The following is a 23,256-nucleotide window of genomic DNA, read 5'->3' on the forward strand; positions in this document are numbered from 1 at the left end:
TGGGGCTTGTCAACCATGGCAGCTCCTCCAGGAGAGAGAATCTCTGATCTCAAACCTCCACTGACCTGTGGCTACAGCCACTCATGGGGAAGGCTTCAGAAGTAAACCCAGAGGGAAAAAGCTGAAGCTAGAGTCCCTAAGGCAGACTTACCATGAGTTCAACACTGACTGGCAACTCCTGCAACACCACTGGTGCCAAACTGTATTGGTCTCTGCTGTTACTTTGGGTTTATCAGCTGTGTGAAGAGGGAAGCCTGCTCCATGGACAACAGCCTGATCTCCCTTTCGCACTGTCCTGGCTTGTATGTCATGCAGAGAGCTGGGACAGAACATCCATGGTCACCCTTCCCAGCCCCACCCCCCTGACAAACAGAGGGCCTCAATGCCAAGAAGATATATCATCTGGTCAAAAGTAGTCTCCGCTCTACCAGGAAGGAGCACTCTTTCATTACTAATGAATAACAAGCCTGAGTGACTACCATTTGACAGCAAAAAATATTGTTTGATTGGACATAATGTGTCAAATTAAGGAAAGATCAATATTGACAATGAAGCAGAAATTAACCTCACAAAACTGAATTAAACTGTGATAAATGTTCACAGAAACCATTTGTTGGAGTACATGATCTATAGATACAATTACAGACTGATATCTGTGCATGAAATGAATGAAATGAAGCAACCCTGACTAATGAGAGCTTAAAACTAATCATCATTCTGTGCCGTGTCATATGTCATGGGCGATCGTGGTCTTCCCATGACCATAAAATATTCTTGGTAAAGTTTTCCACAGAAGTGATTTGCCATTGCCTTCTTCAGGGCAGTGTCTTTACAATACAGGTGACCAGTATATAGGTCAAGCTTTTCACTCTATCTTGATAGATTTGACAATAATAAATCAATACTTCCTTTACACAAGTTAATAAAACTTTGTGAATTCTGCAGTGGAAACAACTGAGAAACAAAAGAAATGTCTATAGATGTTATTTGTGGAAAGTTCCAGAAGACACAGGCTCCACATTGCAATTTAAAAAATAAGAGCCCCTGGAAATGAATACAATCTATGAAGGATTAGCCAAAAGAAAATTTCAAAGTGGACTGATAATATTTTCAATACATAATACCCTTAAGCATTCTGAAATTTAAAAAGAACATGTATTGGGTCTGCCATATAGATCAGAATACCAGAATCAGAATGCCAGAAAACATCTGGGGGCTGAAGGGTTTTCTACTCCCTCACATTAATATAGTAGCTAAAAAACTTGGCAGAAATTAAGAATCATATTTCTAACCACTGATGATCGACTATAGAATTGCTCGTAGGTAAACCTGGGACCCCCACCATCCAGGTCATGCTCTCTTCTCACTGCTGCCATTAGGGAGGTGGCACAGAAGCCTCAGGACTCACACCACCAGGTTCAGGAACAATTATTACCCTCAACCATCAAGCTCTTGAACCAGAGGGGATAACTTTTCTTGCCCCATTACTGAAGTGTTTCCACAACCTATGAGCTCACTTTGAAGGACTCTTCACTCCATGTTCTCAATATTTATAGCTTATTTTTCTTGCATTTGCACATATGGGTCTTTTGTACACTGGTTCAACGCCAAGTTAACATGGGCCTTCATTGATTCTATTATGGTTATTATTCTATTATGGATTTATTCCATATGCCTGCAAAAGAGTGAATCTCAGGGTTGTACATCGTGATATACATGTACTTTGATAATAAATTTACTTTGAACACATCAATATATGTACATTATGATCACAATGAAAGATAATTACTATTAGTGACAGTTCCAGCTAAATTGCCTCCAGTAATCCTCTATCACATTTTCAACTCTGGAGCCCGACTATTAACCGAAGGGTCCATGGACCCAGATTGGAAACCCCTGTTCTACCCAAATGTTCAGAAATCCCACTGGTTTGTTATGTGACTCCTCTGGGCCCCATTTCCCATCTTCTCTATAAACTTACACAGTTAACTGCAAAATTGATTGTAATACAGAGTAACAATCAAAAAACCTGAATTAAAACTACATTGGAGAATTAACTTAAATAACAGCCATATCTGTCAGTTCAGAATTAAAGTTCTCAATATACCAGAATAATGTAGTTTCATTAAAAAGCCAACAAGACAGTGATCAGTAAGAAGGCATGTTGTAAATCAATGAAATAACGTTTTTGTATTTAAAACTTCTGTGTCTCCCGGAAAATTCTGCATTTTTGCACAACCTAGGACCGCTGCCCGTTTGACGTAGGATGCCTTGCCTCTCAATCCATTCAGCACTAGCTGCTGAATATTTTCACTTATGAGAGGTATTCTAAACAAAACACAATTTACTTTATCAGTACAGATCCAGTGAAAACATCACTTATCCAAATGTGAACAACTGACAAACAGAACAGTTTGTAGCAGCTTTAAGACTGTTAAACAGAATCTATGAATTTAACAAGTTGGTAGTGTTGTGAACAGTTACCACCTCGATACCTGGATTTCCCATTTCAGCACAGCTGAAGTTGATGAAGTTTAAGGGCGTTGGGGAAGTAAGAAATGATTCTCTGATTCTGGTGAACAATGGGATAAAAACTTAAGTTTCAACCTATGTGTGTTAGTGAACAAATTCTGTCTGCTTCAGTGCGGAATGTGCCCGCAGTCTATTTAGATTAACAGCTCACCAGATTGACAGCTCACTGCTGTTCCTTCAAGGTAATATGAGGGCTGGATTCACTCAAATCACAGATCGATCATGCCTTGCTGTTTTGCTGCACTGACAAGTTTTCTTTGTTTAAAAGAGAGGCATAATGATAAAGACATCTGTCTGTAATCAAGTCAGGGGCCTAGCAAAATAATAACTGATACGGAGTGGACAATATATCAATTAGTAATTAAAATCTGATTTAGTAGACTCTCTTATCTAAGTAATTGAGTTTCGCTGTAACTGACTTGGAATACCTTTGTAACTGAGTTTTCTTTGTCTGCTTGTCCTATAGATTGTAGCATTCCTGCTTGTTAAATCAGAATCTTGTTTGTGCCGCCAGAGAGACAGGTAGAAACTCTGTCTCATCGATGTTCAGCTTTCAGTTTTTTCACCAGCTGAGCTCAAACAATAAACTGGTGAAGAGGATAAAGTAAAGAACTGTGTGGTTTGATTATTGGTCTGGTGAATTAACTTTACATTTAGTGCTGTGACTCAGATCCCAACATAGGGAATATTTCTCTGGGCTGAGTAAGCAACCGAGGGTTTTAATGAAACACAACTGAGTGGTAGGGTGCCCTGAGGTGTTTTACCTGTGGCCTCTTCTTGTGTCTGATCAGGCGTTCTGCCCCTCACCCATCGAATCCTGTACCTTGACAGGATCCAGCGAACCACCTAGACCAGGAGAATAAGGTAAGCAGTTGTTTTGTGAGTATTCAAGTCTGCGGGTGCTGACAAATTAGGCAACAGGCCTCTGGCCTGGTCAATTGAACTGTATAAGTGAATAATCAGCACAGGACAGGGCAGACTTTAGATACAGAGGGCAAGGGAACTCCATTGCAGTCTATGTTTGAACAAGTGCCAGATAAGGAAAAGGATCTCCGCATGTTAAGTGCAGAACTGACTAAGAAACTAAGAAATGATGTGTGGCCATTGGGAGGAACTTGGGATATAACCTCTTGTGAACAAGCAGTAAATTTAATATGGAAAAAGAATTACGGTAAAAAGTGGTAATTATTGACTAAAGAATGGAAAGATAGAGCCGTTACCAAATGGAATAGTACTTTACTGGCCAGTTGGAGGATTAATGCCTGTGATGAAGGGATAGAGGTATGTACGGCAGAAGGGACTCCCAAGAGTTGGGAGGCACTGAAAACAGAGTGTGAGTGGGTAGATGGGCGACGGAAGAGAGAGCAGGAACAGCAGCGTAAGCAGGCAAAGGCTGATATGGTCAGGCAAGAAGGTTTAGATTGTCAATGTTGAGCGCGCAAGGGAAGAGAAATTCGGCATCCCGAACCTATGTCTGGCATACTGACTCTATTTGATGATTCTGGTGGCACTGATAGAGATGAGGAATGGGGTTGCTATCCCTGACTATCACCCCCGCCAGTGCCCCCGACTCCACCAACGGCACCCCTACCACCTCCCTGTCCAGGCCCTGCTCAACAGGGAATAGGCGAACGAGTGAAATTATATCCCCATAATAAGGGGGGGGGGGGGAGGCTGTCATGGCCTGGGAATAAGAGGGGCGAGGGAGAAGAACTCCGACGCCTGTTTGAAGGGATGACTATGTCACCGCCATACCAATACCCCATTCGCCAGATGCCGAACCCCCAGGCTGGTCAGGGAGGAAACCAGGACCGACCATTAGGGCGTATGCTCCCTGGAAACCCCAGGAGATGATCATGTTAATGAATCAGGCGCCCGGTAGAAAGGAGAAGCCTGCAATGTTCGCTCAATATATCCGAAGTACCGTTTCAGATGTATAATGCCACTCCACAGGATCCACTTGGATTATGCTGCATGATACTATCGCCTGAGAGAAAACAGAAATGGCAGGAGGGTATAGGGAGACATCAAACCTATGAGAATCTTGAGGTAGCTGTCCATGGTGACGACCATCAGGTAGAAAAAAATTATTCAGTTCCTTGAACGAACCCTGCAACAGCCAGTAAATATTACCAAAGTTTTAGAATGTAAGCCCAAGCCAGGGGAGTCGGGATCCGACTATTGGGAGAGTTTGTGGCCTGCTACGAGGCATTTGCAGGCGATTCCGCCTTTAAAGATGGCCGAGATTCCCCACTGTTTAATGCAATGATTTTGCAGTGTATGCCTTCTGACTTCGCGGACATGGTCAGAACGAATAATATAGACTGGTCCGATAATAACAGACCTCAGATGAGACGGGCGGTAGTATACTACTGGGATAAACACGGTGAGCCACGGCCCTGCTGCCCTCTTCAGGTAAAAACTGAGTATGTACAGCACCCCTCCCGGAGGGGACCAGCGAAGGGAAATGGAGACCCACTCTCAGGGAGGGATCGGACCGGGAGATCCTGACCGGCGGTTCCCAGATTGGCCCAACCCTGATGATGGGGAACCATGGGACCAACCTCCCGACTGGTGGCAATCGTCCAGCCGCAATATGGCTCAAGAACCCCCAAGGGGATCACCATGAGGCCTAGGAGGGTATCGCCGGGAACCTGAAGTATCCCCGAGAGGCCCTTGCTATAATTGCGGCGGCTAATGGGCATTGGAGGGTCAACTGCCCACGGACATCTGGATCTGGACCACCACTTCAAGGGCTCTCATGCGCTCCATTCTCAACAAACAACCCCTTCAGCGCCTGACCCACAGGAAGAAACCTCCCGGTGGTAAGCACGTCCCCAGGCCAGGAGCTTAATATCACCCTACAAGTGGCCGGAATCCCGATTCCATTTATGATTGATAGAGGGGGCAACCACTTCCACCCTCGATCAGGAGATAGCGAGGGATAAGGGATTCCAGCTATCAGGTACTACCATTGTTCTGTCAGGAGTTGAAAGACTTGAGTGCCCCTACCCGCGTACTCAGCTGTTATCAGTTGAATATTGTGGACATTGTTGCAACGTTTCCTTCACTGTGACCACTAATCGAGGACGCAACCTGGCCGGGAGAGATCTGCTCTGTCCTCTGGGAGTTGAAATAGTCTGCACGGATGAAGGCATTACCTTAGCGCTGCTGGGCCGCCGACAACACCCCCGGTTTGCAGCCCCTCAACGGTGGGGTTTGAGCATTGACCGAATGATGTTTGCCCCGACAGTAGACCCCCGTGTAACCGTATGCTACGATCCTACCAGATGCTCTATTGAAGATAGCCGAAATTATGCACCCTTCGAAGGACTGGAGTACCCGATACTGTTGACAGGAGAAGTAGAGGGTGAGGAAAGTACAGCTTACCTAGCTGAAATTCCAGACTACCTCTGGCGTCAGGCGGGGTTAGTGGTTCCACACATCACCCTGCCTGTTAATCCTGGGTATAAGCCTAAAAGCCTGGGATTTCTTGCTTATACACTGACTCAGCTGGATGCCGATACTAACGGGATCTGGCAAGTCTTTCCCGAGGGACGATTAAGATACTGAAAGCAACCGAACCAAAAGATCGGGCGCCTGGTCCGCCACATTTCCGGTATGGACCAGAATAAGGAGTTTGCTCCCTAGCTATGGGCCACGTCTGGCTATGAGATTGGTTGTACCACCTGTGCCCCAATTCGAATTAAGTTAAAGGAAAACCAAGTTTTGCCCTCTATATCTCAGTACCCCCTGAAACCAGAGGCAGAAGAAGGGGTGCGGGCGCTAATTGACTTCTCCGTGGCGCAAGGAATTCTAGTTCCCGGTAGCTCTCCTTGCAATACCACTACTTTCCCTGTCCCCAAACCTGGACGAAGATCTAAGGAAAATAAATGAAATCGTTGCTCAGCTCCATGCATTAGTTCCGAACGCGGCTACTATTCTAAGTTGTATACCTGCAGATGCATGTGTTTTTACTATAATAGATTTACAACATGCGTTTTTCGCTGTCCCTCTACATCCAGATTCACAAAATGTATTCGACTTTACCTATCAAGGGCAACAATACACCTGGTTTCATCCACTCTCCGAGCCTGTTTTGACAGACTCTTCAGAAACAATTACGCACCCTGGAGCTGTCGAGGAGTTTTACCGTTGTCCCGTATGTGGATGACCTACTCCTAGCCAGTAGCAATCCGCAAGATTGTGAAACTGACACCACGGTATTACTGAACTTCTTATATTCTTTGGGCTATGTGGTCCCACTTCACAAGGTAAAACGTTCTCAGGAAGAAGTTGAGTTTCTAGGGATTGTACTCTCAGACAAGGAATGGAAACTGACAGCAGATCGGATACGACCCATCGCCGACACTAATGCGTGCCTTCCTCGGCCTTCTGAATTTTTGCAGACAATGGATACCTAATGTCGCCATTTATATCCACTTGATAACTCCCCTGGCGTCCTCCAATGACCCGCTTAGTTTTACTCTAACGACTGAACAATTAGCGGCTTTTACAGAACTAAAGGACAGACTTCTAAGGGCTCCATCTCTCGTCCGACCATTATACGATCGCCCTTTTCAGCTGTATGCCACCATTAGAGAGAGCTGTGCCACTGCCGTCATCACTTAAATGCACAGCGACCGCAAAAGGCCGGTGGCGTCCTACTCCACAAAATTAGATCCAGTTGCTGCAGGATTGCCACCCTGCTCGCAAGTGCTGCCTGCAATTTATATGCTGATACCAGCAAGTTACGGTCCTGACCTCCCACTCTGTGGTTGAACTATTAACCTCCCAACAAACCCCGCATTTGACTCAAGCACGTCAGAATAAGTATGAAACGGCTTTACTTAACAATCCCCTACTTACTTTCTCTCACTGCACAACGTTGAACCCCGCCACGATTTTAACAGAGCCACCGTAGCATCTTCCCTCACCGGAGCACGATTGTATGCTGAGAAACTAGCTTTTTACGGCCTCCTGCGAGGATCTGGCAGATGGACCGCTCCGCAATGCCGAGCTGATTTTGTATGTTGATGGTAGCTCTTTTATCGCGCCTACAGGACAGGGCTGCTCGGGATACTCAGTCGTCACTAACTCCGAGGCAGTCGAACAAGGGTCCTTTGAAACCCTATGTCCGCACAGAAGGCAGAGCTCTTTGCCCTGACCAGGGCTCGTATACTAGCCAAGGGGATGTCCGCCAATATTTACTGTACGTATACGGATTCCCGCTATACCTTTGGGGTGGCTCATGATTATGATACCTTGTGGGAACATAAGAGGATTTTTAACCTCAACAGGCCAACCCATCAGTAACGCTGTTTTTGTATATAACTCACTGCAAGCCTTACAGCTCCTGACCAGGGTGGCGGTTATTAAATGCGCTGCTCACATCAGAGAATCTGATGAGATTTCAAAAGGTAACGCTCGAGCTGATGCAGCAGCTAAACAGACAGCCTTGAATCCCACACTTTTAGTCCCCTCGGGATCCCAGCAGGCTCCTGTTAGACAAAACTCAAGGACGGGTATGCCAGACATGGGTGAGATATGTATGTTGCAGGGGGACGCGCCTGATGAAGAGCGTAAACTATGGTCCCAAACGGGGTGTCACCTTAAACCTCAGGATAATCTATGGGTGACCCCTGCGGGACAGGTTTGTGTCCCTTCTGTGTTTTTACCTATCTTAATTGATTACGTGCATAACTATACACACTTGGGCAAGGAGGGAATGGTTAATACTTTATTACAAACTTGGTGGCACCCTGATTTCTAGAAAGCAGCTGAAAAACAAGCTAAAGCATGCTCAATTTGTAAAAAGACAAGTGCTGGAAAAGGGATGCCCTGTGGTTCTGGAACCACCCCCTTGCCCGATGGGCCTTTTGCTTGTCTGCAACCTGATTTTATAGAATTACCTAGAGTACAATGTTATAAGCATTGTTTAGTAATAGTAGATGTATTTAGCAGATGGATTGAAGCTATCCCCACGACTGACAATACTACTACAACGGTGGTAAAAAATATTGCTGAGGGAAATAATTCCCCGTTATGGACTCCCGGAAATGATAAGCTCAAGACAGTGGACCGCACTTTGTAGCCAAAATAAATGAAGGAATCGGCAAGGAGTTGGCTATAAAGCAACAGTTCCACTGCACCCACCACCCAAAGGCAGCTAGTATAGTAGAACGAGCCAATGGTAGCTTGAAAGATAAGTTGGCCAAACTTACCCAGGAGACTGGACTGACCTGGTTAAAGGTTCTACCCTTGGCCTTGTTCCACATGAGAATCACACCCTCAGTTAAAACGGGGTTATCCCCCGCCGAGATTATCTACGGAAGAGCCATGCGAACCCCATGGGGGTCGGAATCGGCCCGACCTCCCCTTCCTCAGAGGATGGACATGCATACCTTAGGGATATTTATGCAAATTAACTAAAACTCCAAAGCTTAAATTCACAGGTACGACAGCCCTATCAAGAGGACGAAACCCAGTCTAAGGGCGACTACCCCACCACTGAGCCTGGAGATTTTGTCCTGATTAGGAACTGGGATCGTAAGAACACAAACACGAGGAATTCTGCAGATGCTGGAAATTCAAGCAACACACATCAAAGTTGCTGGTGAACGCAGCAGGCCAGGCAGCATCTCGGGGAAGAGGTAGAGTCGACGTTTCAGGCCGAGACCCTTCGTCAGGACTAACTGAAGGAAGAGCTAGTAAGAGATTTGAAAGTGGGAGGGGGAGGGGGAGATCCAAAATGATAGGAGAAGACAGGAGGGGGAGGGATGGAGTCAAGAACTGGACAGGTGATTGGCAAAGGGGATAGGAGAGAATCATGGGACAGGAGGCCCAGGGAGAAGGAAAAGGGGGAGGGTGGGGGACCCAGAGGATGGGCAAGGGGTATAGTGAGAGGGACAGAGGGAGAAAAAGGAGAGTGAGAGAAAGAATTGTGTATATAAATAACGGATGGGGTACGAAGGGGAGGTGGGGCATTAGCAGAAGTTAGTGAAGTCAATGTTCATGCCATCAGGCTGGAGGCTACCCAGACGGACTATAAGGTGTTGTTCCTCCAACCGAGTGTAGCTTCATCTTTATAGTAGAGGAGGCTGTGGATAGGCATGTCAGAATGGGAATGGGATGTGGAATTAAAATGTGTGGCCACTAGCAGATCCTGCTTTCTCTGGCGGACAGAGCATAGGTGTTCAGCAAAACGATCTCCCAGTCTGCATCGGGTCTCGCCAATATATAGAAGGCCACATCGGGAGCGCCAGATGCAGTATATCTCCCCAGCCAACTCACAGGTGAACTGGAAGGACTGTCTGGGGCCCTGAATGGTGGTAAGGGAGGAAGTGTAAGGGTATGTGTAGCACTTGTTCCGCTTACAAGGATAAGTGCCAGGAGGGAGATCAGTGAGGAGGGATGGGGGGGGGGAACGAATGGACAAGGGAGTCGTGTAGGGCACGATCCTTGCAGAGAGCAGAGAGAGGAGGGGAGGGAAAGATGTGCTTAGTGGTGGGATCCCGTTGGAGGTGGCGGAAGTTACGGAGAATAATATGTTGGACCCGGAGGCTGGTGGGGTGGTAGGCGAGGACCAGGGGAACCCTATTCCTAGTAGGGTGGTGGGAGGATGGAGTGAGACCAGATGTGAGTGAAATGGGGGAGATGAGTTTGAGAGCAGAGTTGATGGTGGAGGAAGGGAAGCCCCTTTCTTTAAAAAAGGAGGACATCTATTCCTTCACTACATAGTCCCCCACTTTTCCTTCGCTACATCGATGACTGCATTGGCGCTGCTTCCTGCACACATGCTGAGCTCGTTGACTTTATTAACTTTGCCTCCAATTTTTACCCTGCCCTCAAGTTTACCTGGTCCATTTCTGACACCTCCCTCCCCTTTCTAGATCTTTCTGTCTCTGTCTCTGGAGACAGCTTATCTACTGATGTCTACTATAAGCCTACTGACTCTCACAGCTATCTGGACTATTCCTCTTCTCACCGTCTCTTGCAAAAATGCCATCCCCTTCTTGCAATTCCTCAGTCTCTGCCGCATCTGCTCTCAGGATGAGGCTTTTCATTCCAGGACGAAGGAGATGTCCTCCAACTTGATAGCATGAACACTGATTTCTCAAACTTCTGGTAATGCCCCCCACTCCTCTCCTTCAACATTCCCTGTTCCCTTTTCCTTCTCTCACTTTATCTCCTTACCTGCCCATCAGATCCCTCTGCTCTTCCCCATTTTCTTTCTTCCATGGCCTTCTTTCCTCTCCTATCAGATTTCTCCTTCTTCAGCCCTTTATCTCTTTCACTGATCAATTTCCCAGCTCTTACTTCACCCCTCCCAGTTTGTTGCCAGATTGTGCCAGTGAATTTTCCTGAGCCTTTCCAGCATTTGTATCTGTTAGCTGTCAATCTGAATATTGACACTGCCTGTTTCCTGATTCTGGTTTTTGGATTTCTCTGGATGTTTTGATCTCTGCCTGAACTGCGACACCAACTCTGTTTGCACCTCGGTATTTGTTACTCAATTAATGTCACTGTATGCCCAGTACTGGGTCTGTGATTGGATCCCTGCTCCAGAGACCTGACAGTACAATCTGGCCAGAATGGATCGAGCAGACCCTGGTTGTCTGAGAGCTGTCCTGGAACAATAGGGAGTGATGCTGCAGAGACACCAGAACCAGCTGGACTCTGTGTTCAGGGCAGTGGAGTCACTTTCTTCCAATGTAGCCGATCTTGTTGCCCAGACTCAGTCACTCCAGCTGTCCAAGCACCCATCAACATTCTGCGACTGCATCTTCTGCCCCACCCTCCACATTCTCACTCACTCCTCCTGTCCAAAAGCTCCGTCTGCCTCCTCCAGAAAATTACTCGGGTGACACTTTCAGTACACTGGATGAACTCAGTAGGTCAGGCAGTATCAGTTAGAAATAATGAGTCGAAGTTTCGGGCCGGAACCCTTTGTCAGGACTGAAGAATGAAAGATGGGGAAGGATTTGAAGAATGCTTGTAGCTTCAGTTGAAAGACCAGTAATTTGAAAGACAAAGGGGTGAGGGAGGGGAAGCATTGATGTCATAGCCCTGAAAACAATGGGTAGTAGAAGAAGGAGGTGGAACCATGAGGGAGCTGGGGGAGGGTGTAGAGTGAAATAGGGATAGAGGTAGGGAAGGGGAGGGAATTACCGGAAGTTGGAGAATTCTATGTTCATACCACAGGGCTGGAGACTACCTAGATGGTATATGAGGTGTTACTCCTCCAACCTGAGGTTAGCCTTATCATGGCAGTAGAGGAGGCCATATATGGACATATCTGAATGGGAATGGGAAGCAGAGTTGAAGTGGGTGGCTACCGGGAGATCCTGTCGTGGCGGACTGCGTGGAGGTGCTCGGCGAAGCAGTCCCCCAATCTGCGTCGGGTTTCACCGATGTAGAGGAGGCCGCACCGGGAGCACCGGATGCAATAGATGACCCCAACAGACTCACAAGTGAAGTGTTGTCTCAGCTGGGAGGACTGTTTGGGGCCCCGAATGGTGGCAAGAGAGGAGGTGTAGGGACAGGTGTAGCACTTGCGCTTACAGGGATAAGTGCCGGGTGAGAGATCAGTGGGGATGGACGCGCGGATAAGGGAGTCACAGAGGGCCGATCCCTGCAGAAAGCGGAGAGGGGTGGAGAGGGAAACATGTGCTTAGTAGTGGGGTCCTGATTACTCAGGTGAGCCCAGTACCTGCCGCTCTTTTCATTCCCAGTGCACCCTCATTTTTGAATTACAAAAACATTTCCAACTGATCGAGCCAAGGTAGCCTACGCCATCGCCCAACTGTCCAGTTGGGTGAGAGAATGGGGAACAGCCGTCTGAGGCACAGTACAACACCTTCCTGAATGGCCTCTCCAAAGACATCAAAGATGAGCTGGTCACCCAGGACCTTCCTGCCATCTTTGAAGTCCTGGTGGATTTGGCCATCCGTATTGATGTTTGCCTTCAGCAGTGCCGCAGAGGGAGGGGTTCCAGAGGGTACCTGGGGGCACTGGGTGAGTACCAAGCTCCTCGTCAGTCTACCTTGCCCTGCCATTTGCCTCCATCTACAGTTCCCACTCCAGAGCCCAAGGCTATACATGTTGACCGTACCTGCTTGACGCTGACTGAAAGACAATGGAGAATCAGCACCCGCTCCTGTCTGTACTATGGCCAGCCAGGCCACTTCATTGCCACCTGTCCAGTAAAAGCCAAGCGCTCACCAGTAGGATGAGGAGTACTGGTGAGTGTGACCCCCGTCCTGCCCTCCTCGATACCACTCACTCTCATACCTGCTTCTCTGGAGTGGGGCGTCCAACGGCAAGCAGTCTCCATCTTGGTCGATTCTGGTGTGGAGGGATGTTTTATTGATTCTGGCTTGGCTGCCCAGTGGGGGTTACCCACGTCTACTCTCCAGTCACCATTGATGGCCAGCGCCTTGAACGGTCAGAGACTGGCTAACATCACCCATGTCATGGCCTCGGTGAGTCTGTCTATCCCGCAACCATCGTGAACAGTAAACCCTTTATGTTATTGACTCTCCTCAAACTCCCATTGTCCTGGGCCATCCCTGGTTAGTCAGACACAAACCCCACATCGACTGGCTCAGTCACAAGACTGTAGGCTGGAGCCCATTCTGGCATTCCCACTGCTTCTGCCTTGCTCAGATCCCCTTGTCTCCAAGCCCAGATCCCCTCGAGGAATTTCTGGACCTTAGTGGCATCCCTCCTGAATACATGGACCTCAAGGCTGTGTTGAGCAAGTCCCAGGCCACCTCCCTGCTGCCTCATCGTTTATATGATTATGCCATTGACCTCTCGCCTGGCACATCTCCGCCCCCACCCCCCCAGCTGTCCTGGACCTTCTCTCACCACCACACCTTTGCACCTTCTCTCACCGCCTCACTCCCACAGAATTACGATGACGGAAACCGGGATCTGCTGGCTGTGGAGCTAGCTCTGGAGAGGTGGAGCCATTGGCTGGAGGAAGCAAAAGTGCCATTTTTAGTCTGGACTGATAACAAGAATCTGGAATATATCCGTACGGCCAAGTGTCTCAACTTCCATCAAGCTCGTTGGTCCCTGTTTTTCTCAAGATTCAATTTTACTCTGTATTTCCACCCCAGTTCCAACAATAGAAAACCTGAGGCCTTCTCACAAAGATTTCTTTCCTCTGAGACCCCTGAGGTTCCCGATGTCATCCTCTCTGCTCACTATCTCGTGAGTGCAGTGGTGCAAGCTGCTCAACAGAGCAAGGCAGCCCTTAGTCAATGCACCACTAACCGTGTTTATGCTCCCAGCTCTGTCTGCTCACAGGTATTGCAGTGGGCTCATTCTTCCCATTGGTAAGGGAATGTGATGCAAAGGCTATGGGACATTGACTTCCATCACTCATAACATGTGACATGACTGCACCTACACCATAAGGCAAGATGTCACAGGAAAGCTTCACTGGACAATGTGGATCATAATGGGTGAACACAGTGTCTGACATCACTGTTTTCTTTGTCTTTTGGAGAGACACCACCTCTGCTTTGTCCATTGCCATTTCTTCCTGATCTGTAGTAATGAATTCAGGGGGTAGAACACATTGACTAGGTTTGGCAGGAACCTGTTATGGTAATTGACAAATCCTAAAAAGGATCCCAACTGTGTTACGTCCTTTGGCCTTGGGGCATCCACCTCGCTTTTATTTTCTCACCCATTTGTGTAATTCTTGTGCGTCAGTGGTGTGGTCACAGCAAGAGATGCCTAATTTAAAGAATTTACACTTGTTGCATTGTGCCCTGAGCCCAAAATCTACTAATCTTTTCAATATGGTTGATATTTTGCTCCTTGTCATCAGTTCCGGTAACAACGATATCATCCAGATAACTCTGAATGCCTGGGTGGCCTTGCTTCACCTGGTCCATAGCTTTCTGCCAGAATGGAAGTGCAGAGGCTACTCAAAAAATAAATCTATTATCATGATAAACCCCCTTTGTAAGTGTTTATGGTGAGAAATACTTTGGATACTTTGTCCACAGCTAAGTCCACTTTGCTGAAGTGTTTTCCTCCAGCAAGGTTTACAAAGATGGTCTCCATCCTGGGAAGTGGGTATTGATCTATTTTCAGTACTGGGTTGCTGGTGACCTAAAAATTACCACATATTCTGACAGACCCATTCTTCTTGACTACTGGATCTCTGGCATTGCCTGTGGACTCCACCCGAACTTGGAAAGAATTTCTTCAGCCTCCATGCGATCTAGTTCACTAACTACTTTGTCACGGATGGTATAAGGAACCAGATGGGCTTCACAAAGCTTGGGTGTGGCATTTGCATTAAACACTATTCTAACCTTGATATGGTTGAGTTTTCAATGCCATCCTTGCATACTGCTGTGGTATCATCAAGTACCTTTCTTCATTCACTTTCGGTTGACTCTATAGCAGGGGATGTGTCATGCAAGTCGTGGATGGATCTCCAATCAAGATGTAGTAGCCTCAGCCAATCTTGCCCCCACAGTGCTGGCCCTCCTGTTTTTACCACATGGAAGCCCAATGTGGCCTGTTGGTTATTATATTTCGCTGTTGCAAATGTCATTCCCACAGGAGTTATCTTCCCTTCGTTGAATATCTGTAGGCTTCAGTTCAGTACTTTTGATATGCTGTTCAAACTCATTTTGTGGAATGACTAAAACAACCAAGCCAGTCTCCAATTCCGTTTTAATTAATTTGCTGTTCACTTTTGATGTAAGCCATATTGTTTGTCTCTTGTTAGTTTTCACGTTGGAAATCTCAATGCTAGCCAGTCCTGTGTCACTCTCATCGGAGTTTTCATCAACAGCATGCTGATTAATGCTATTTTGGAAGCTGCAACTTGATTTTTTATCTTTTTCTCTTCCCTGTGCAGTCCATTTATTTCTGTCTGCCCAACATGCCCTTTGTATGTGTCCTACCTTGTTGCATTTTCTGCAAGTTTCTATTTAGATGCTGCAATTTTGTTCACCCTCACTTTCATTCCTGACTGCCACTCAATCACATCTCTGGTTGCTGCTTCTGTTAATAAAGCGTTTTGAACTGCTCTTCCAAATGTGAGTTTTGCTTCAGTTGTGAGCTGCTTTTGAATGCTGTCTTGGAAGATTACACAAATCAAACAATCTTTAAGCCCATCACTGAACTGGCAATGCTTGAACAATTTCTTTAATTCAGTCAGTTAAGCTGAAATGGATGACCCTTCCTTTTCATCCTGCTTATGAAACCAAATGTGTCCTGTTACCAAGAATAATTTTGGTTCTTAATATTGCTGCACTCCATTCGTGACATTACCAAAGCTTATTTTGGATGTTTGGTTGGAGCAGTCAAACTTCTAAAGAAACTATATGCTCTTCCACCTGATGCACTCAGCAAAACTGGTACACATTTTCATTAGCTATTCCATTTGCTTTAAAATACTGCTCAATTCTCTCAGACTATGTTAACATGTTATCTGTTGTACAATCAAATGTACCTACAGGTATCTTTCTGATCTAGCCAGCCATTTTGCTTTTAGCTCATTATTATTATTATCCAGTACTCATTGTTTATTTCCATGGCCATTCACGTTTTTTGTTAAATTTGTTCATTTTCTGCTTTTTAAACTCAACTGAAGAAACACGTGCCGCCCTTTTATATATATAAAAAAATAAACTTGAATGTTTCTTTCCTGCTCTTAAACATGCTGTGCTGTGACAGGTAAACACTCATCTCAGGTTTGTCTTAAAACTACATCTTTGCCACTGTTGTTTGGTAAATCCAACAGTAACTCTAAATTTACTTTTAACTTTAATATTTTGTCAATATATGAGTGATACCTTGCTTTCAAGATAATTTCACTGTATGAGAAGCACAAGTCGCTAACTAAATGCAGTCTTTCATTCAGTTCTAGAACAGATTTACGCTTTGCTCTGCCATTTCAACCATTGACAATTCAGCCTTCTTAAAGGCTCTAAACCTGTGTTCTGTTCCTTGGTATTGCAAAACAAAAAAAAACTTCTGGGCAATTATCCAATAAGAAATTCATTCTCTTTCAGTAAACTACAGAAGTAATATTTGCAAAGACTGTTTGTGGGAGAAAATATTGAAATTGGAAATAGTAATTGTGTTATGACGAATGCATGCAGAGAACCTGGCCAGATATGCAATTTAAAAAAAACGTGTCCAGGAGATTCCACATGAGATCTTTCTCATGTGATACCATCAATCTTGCAGTCATAAAAATAACATAATACTATCGAGCATGTGACAATGCTGAGTTTTTTAAATATCTCAACATGTACAGAACAGGGGCAGAACATTTCGCCCATTGTATCACCGATGGGTGGGGAAACGCTTATTTAAATTTGCAGCTTTTGGTCAGCAGCCTAATGAGTTATTGAATTGCTCATCCAAGGACTGATAACCCGGGTTACATTCCTGAACTTTCACTAAACAGCACACTGAACTTTGTCCTGGGTATAGATGGTTACAACTCTTAACTGTGAACAATCCTGCGATCTGTGCCTCGCAATAGGTTGTGAGCAAGATGCACAAAACGCTGGAGGAACTCAGCAGGTCGGGAGCATCCATGGAAACGAACAGTCAACGTTTCGGGCCAAGACCCTGAGCAAGTACCGATGAGCGCTGGTAATGACTGAACACACGCGCAGAGGACAGACAGACTCCCACGTAGACACGGCAACCAGGATTTATTCATGGAGCACCATCGGTGTCTCGGCCGAGCGACACGGCGAGGCGAAACACTCTCAAAGCAAGGAACCCACAATATGCTCTGATCCCCAGTCCGCTTAAAACTCCCAATTAGCAGTTATTGTGGGTTCCTTGCTTTGAGAATGCTCCTCTCGCCGTGCCAATCAAAGTAAATTTAACAACTTTTAACAGAAAGCACCGGAGATTAATGACTCGTTTGGACAACAATTAACAAATTTAGGTTCTCCAGAAACCTCGGAGCCCAATGCTCTCCGACAAGCCAGAACATCTCATTACAACTACACCGAGTCCCCAAATGCTACCTAAACTCAAAACTACGTTCTCATTTTCTTTGGAGGAGGGGCTCAACATTTCCAGAAAAACTTCGCGTTCAATAAGCAAGGATCATACTATTTATTCTCATTTGATTTTGGGCAACTATTTAAAACTATACCACTAAGTTCCTATTGGTGGTGCTGCCGAGCTACTCTTTACAACAGCATTACCCTGGGGCTATTGGTGGTGAACCCTTATAAAAATGATTTATAGTCAAGACGGAGAAATGGCTCCCCCAGTTTCTCATTTCGCGGTAAATTAGACAAAATCGAAAGTGCCATTTCTCGACTGAACCAGGGTCCCATCGTTGGGGAGCCCAGAGGTCGCTATCGGCGTCAAAGGTCAATCGGACGTCTGGAAGTTGAAGCCCGGTGTCCGAAGCCTTGAGTCTACGTGTTTGAAGTACAGCTGGGGAAGCTGAAGGCCCATTGTCTGCAAATCCACTGAAGGTCCGGCGGCCGGTTCTGGGGTTGGAGGACTTTTTGTATGTCTGTGTGTGTGGGAAGAAAGGGGTTTGTAGCTATGATCTTTGAATCCTCTTTGGCCGCAGGGGAGGTGCCGAAAGATTGGAGAATGGCAAATATAGTTCCATTGTTTTAAAAAGGTAATAGGGAGAATCCTGGGAACTATAGACCGGTGAGTCTTACGTCGATGGTCTTCAAACTATTAGAAAGAATTCTTAAGGATAGGTTCTACGAGCATTTGGAGAAGTACAGTCTACTCAAGAATAGTCAACATGGCTTGGTGAAGGGAAGGCCGTGTCTCACGAGCCTAATTGAGTTTTTTGAAGAGGTAACAAAAGAAATTGATGAGGTTAGGGCGGTAGACGTGGTCTACATGGATTTTAGCAAGGCATTTGACAAGGTCCCCCACAAGAGACTCATCCAGAAAGTCATGAGGCATGGGATCAGTGGAACTTTGGCTTTTGGATAAAAAATTGGCTTACAGGAAGAAAGCAGAGGGTAGTAGTGGAAGGGAAGTATTCTGCCTGGAGTTCAGTGACTAGTGGAGTGCCGCGGGGATCTGTCCTGGAACCCCTGCTCTTTGTAATTTTTATAAATGACCTGTATGAAGAGGCGAAAGGATGAGTGAGTAAGTTTGCAGATGACACGAAGATTGGAGGAGTTGTGGATGGAGCTGTAGGTTGTCGAAGGTTACACGAGGATATAGACAGGATGCAGAGTTGGGCAGAAAAGTGACAGAGGGAGTTCAATCCGGATAAGTGCGAGGTGATGCATTTTGGAAAGACAAACCAGAAGGCTTAGCACAGGGTTAATGGTCGGTTACATAAGAGTGTGGATGAACAAAGGGACCTTGGGCTTCAAATCCATACATGCCTCAAAGTCGCTGCACAGGTTGATAGGATAGTTAAGAAGGTCTACGGGATACTAGGCTTCATTAATAGGGTGATTGAGTTCAAGAGTAGAGAGGTCATGTTGCAACTCTGCAAACCTCTGGTGAGATCACACTTAGAGTATTGTGTTCAGTTCTGGTCACCTCATTATAGGAAGGATGTGGAAGCTATGGAGAGGGTGCAGAGGAGATTTACCAGGATGTTGCCTGGATTGGAAATCAAGTCTTATGAGGCAAGGCTAGCAGAGCTGGGACTTTTCTCTTTGGAGTGTAGAAGGATGAGAGGGGACTTGATAGAGGTCTACAAGATTATGAGAGGCATGGATAGGGTGGAAAACCAGTACCTGTTTCCCAGGGCACGAGTAGCGAACACCAGAGGGCATATGTACAAAGTTAAGGGAGGGAAGTTTAGGGGAGACATCAAGGGTAACTTTTTAAACAGAAGGGTGTGGGTGCCTGGAATGACTTGCCAGGGATGGTGGTGGAGGCTAAAACATTAGTTGTATTTAAGAGCTTCTTGGACAGGCACATGGATGAAAGAAAAATAGAGGGTTACAGGGTAGTATGGGTTTGGTACTTTTTTTTAAGGAATATATGGGTCGGCACAACATCAAGGATCAAAGGGCCTGTACTGTGCTGTAGTATTCTAGTGTCTAGTATATAGTTTTGCTGTCATGTTCTGCTGAGCATTGTGGGCACGTTATGTTGGCACCGGACTTTATGGGAACATTTTTGGGCTGCCCCCCAGCACATCCTTGTTTTGTGTTGGTTGTTAACGCAAACGAGGCATTTCACTGTGAGTTTCTATGTACATCTGATAAATAAATGAATCTGAAATTGTTGCACAACTGAAAAAGGAAAGATACTTTGGAATATTCAGGTCAGGCAGCTGAGATAGAAATACTTAACAGCTCACGTCAATAAACTTTCATCGGAAGCTTTACAATATTTTAATTTTATTTACATTTAAAGTTCTCAGTACGAATCAATAGGTATTAAAACAAAGGCCTCCATCTGCAAGAGGCTCCTTGACTTCTTTCTGGTGAGACAACAGTCTGTGGATTGGTAAAAACATTTCCTCCTCAATGACGATCAACACAGATGTTCCTCAAGGCTGTGTGCTTAGCCCACTGCTCCACTCTCTCTGCACTCATGACTGTGTGGCTAGACGCAGCTCAAGCACCATCTATAAATTCACAGATGACACTAACGTTGTTGGTAAATCTCAGAAGGTAAAGATGAGGTGTACAGGAGTGAGATAGATTACCTGGTTAAGTTGTGTCGCAACAATAAATTCTGATCAATGTCAACAAGACCACGGAACTGACTGTGGACTTCAGAAACAGTAAGTCAGGAGAACATGCTGCAGCCCTCAGTGCAGGATCAGCTTCAAGTCCCCGGGCACGAGCATCACAGAGGATCTATCCAGGGCCCACTGACACAGCCACAAATGAGTGGTGTTGGTTCATTAGGAATTTGAGGAGATTTCATATGTCACCAAAAACATGTGAATTTCTGCAGATGAACAGTGTTCTGACTGGTTGCATCACAGTCTACTACAGAGCCTCCAATGAGCTGGATTGTAAGAGGCTGCAGATGGTTGTAGCTTCAGCCAGCTCCATCATGGGCAGAAACCCTCCCCCACATCGAGGACATCTTCAAGGGGCAGTGCCTCTGAAAGGGCACCCGTCCATCATTAAGGACCCGCACGTGTTCTCTTCTTTTTACTACCATTGGGGAAGAGGTAGAGGGCACTGAAGATTCACATTCAATAATTTAGTAACTGCTTCTTCCCCATCAGCATCAGATTTGTGAACGGTCCATAAACCCCCGAATACTATTTTGCACTTCATTGATTTTGTAATTTACAGTCGTTTCCATGAATCTCAGCTGTAATGTTTCTTCCCCAGACCATAAAACTATTGCTCTTCCTGCCAGCACCCAGGTTTCATCACATATAAAGCACCATTGTGTCATACAGTTTACTTTTTAACTTGTGTCATAAATGCACCTTAGTACAAGTATGTGTTAATTTATTTGCGGTAGGATGTGGTATGTGTTATGTGTGTGAATTATATGTACTGTGTGTGTAACTTGGTCAGAAGGAAGCTTGTCTCGTTTGTCGGTATATGTGTGTATGGTTGAATGACAATGAACTTCAACTTGATAATAAACCTATTTCTGATTTTATTTTGTAATTTATTTTTTATTGAGTTTCATCATCAAACAAACATTTCCACAGGATGTATTTCAGATACTGTACATACACATCATACAATCATATCTGCCACAAATCTCCACATAATATTTATCTGAAGTATACTCTTATAGAAAAAAGAGGAAAGAAAGAACAATCGAAAGAAGAAAACTATGTACAGAGTAGGGAGTAATTTTCCTCAACAACATATTCATTGATTGTGAGAATAAAATCAGGCCTATGAGATGCCATATAGTTTTGAAAATGTCCATTGTAATTTCCATCCATACATTTAAAGTTGGGCTCTCCTGAGTAATTTCCATTTCCTTGTAAGGGTCTTTTTAACCAGCCACCAGCAGTACATTCATTAAATATTTATATTTATCTCTTTTCAACCATTCTTGATGTATATACCCAAAATATATGGTCTTACTCTCTTAGTTTATCATTGAAATTTGCGGAATATAACTTAATCGATCTACTCCCTGAACAAATAAGAACCAAGAAAAGTGAATAATAAAAAAAGGTAACCAAGGCGTGATTCCAAGGCTGGGGTCTCTAGATGACCCTGGGTTGGGCTAGAAGAAAAGTCTAGCCGTGGGGGAGAGCCCCTACTACCTGTGGGTTGAGGGCCTCCGCTGCAATACCTATAAAAGTAAGTAAAAAAAACTATGTCCATTACACAGAAATGATTTCCCTGTGTATTCCTCCCATGTATATATTCTCATTTAGATGGGAGAAAAGGAATGAATAAATGATTTTTTAAAAATTGAGTAATATAAAATCCACATTATAACATGTATTTCTCGAGATAGGTATATCACAGTCTATTTTTGCTTCCGTTTAGTTTATCAGCACTTTTAAAGTTAGCCAAACCTTATGGCTCTTCTGGAGGGGGTGAGGGCTGCCCTCGGAGAAATGACAGTCTCTTCCTAAAATCCTTCTCTCGTCCTGTTCCCATCCCCTGCTTTCTAGGTTCTCTTACTATTTCCCAAGCAACTCGGGACAACTGCTCAACCAGAGTTTCCCTTGGTTTGACCACGCTAATGGACAGTCCTATGTTGTTCATGTCTGTAGTCGCCTCTTCCACCGTCTGGTATAGTCTTGGTAAAATACCCTCAGTTTAGCAGGGTACGGGGTTTGGAATTTAATCTTTTCTTGCTTTAATATTCGTTTCGCTTCGGAATATTCCTTCCATTTCTTTAGGACCGCCGGGGGGTAATCATGATCGAAGTATATTAACTTCCCGTTCCAAAACACCCTCTTCTTACTCCAGGCCCTTCGGAGAATCTCCGCCTTGCTCTTGAATAGAAGGAATTTAAGTACAATGGAGCGCAGATTACCTTCTCTGTCTCCGGGAGACCGCTGGACAAGCGAACGATATGCCCTTTCAATTTCAAGCTCCGTAGTCTGAGGAATTTCCAGCGCTTCCTGCAGCAGCTTGTCTACAAGGTCCATCATCGACAATCCCTCCGCTCCTTCGGGAACATTATAAATCCTGATATTTTTCCGTCGCGATCTTCCCTCCTGGTCAAGCAATTTACTTTCCTGTTGATTTGAGATTATTCGTCTTACTTAGTATCTGTTCCACGTTTTGCACGCGGTCTTCCACCTTCTCAATTCGAGTCTCTGCCACCATCATTTTCTGATTGACGTTGGCGAGCTCTAACTTTATATCATTGAGTTGCTGTTTTATATCTTTTTAGACTTCCCTTATCTCTTCCAAAATCCTTATCATATTTGGCGCTTCGCCCGCACGAGGCCCCGCGTCAGCCCCGCCACCACGCGCACGTGTAGGAGGGCCGCGCGCTTCACCTCCCTCTTCCATAGGCTCCGCTGTGGTGCTTTTTTTTTATCTCCATTCATTCTCCCCATTCTTGTCCCCCTTATTAATTTAGATATTTTCGAAAGATCATATATTTGATGGATTAACGGGGCAAAATATGTGTTTTTCCGGAGGAGCTGTTGATTTAAGCTGCCATTCTGAACGATGACGTCACCGGAACCATCCCTATTTCTGATTTTCATTTTGATTCTGATGATCTGGGTAAGTTGCAGCATCATAATACATGAGAGGGACACCCATTGAGAAGGAACCTTCAATTCTGTTTAATTGATCCACGTTTTGCTCC

The 23,256-nt window shown here is 45.3% G+C and overlaps 1 pseudogene; it reads right to left on the bottom strand.

Moving 5' to 3' along the window:
- LOC140194697 (AP-4 complex subunit beta-1-like) overlaps positions 1-23,256 on the bottom strand; it is a 133,322-nt pseudogene that overhangs the window by 16,901 nt on the left and 93,165 nt on the right.

Source organism: Mobula birostris, chromosome 3, assembly GCF_030028105.1.
Source record: "Mobula birostris isolate sMobBir1 chromosome 3, sMobBir1.hap1, whole genome shotgun sequence".
NCBI classification, from domain to species: domain Eukaryota; kingdom Metazoa; phylum Chordata; class Chondrichthyes; order Myliobatiformes; family Myliobatidae; genus Mobula; species Mobula birostris.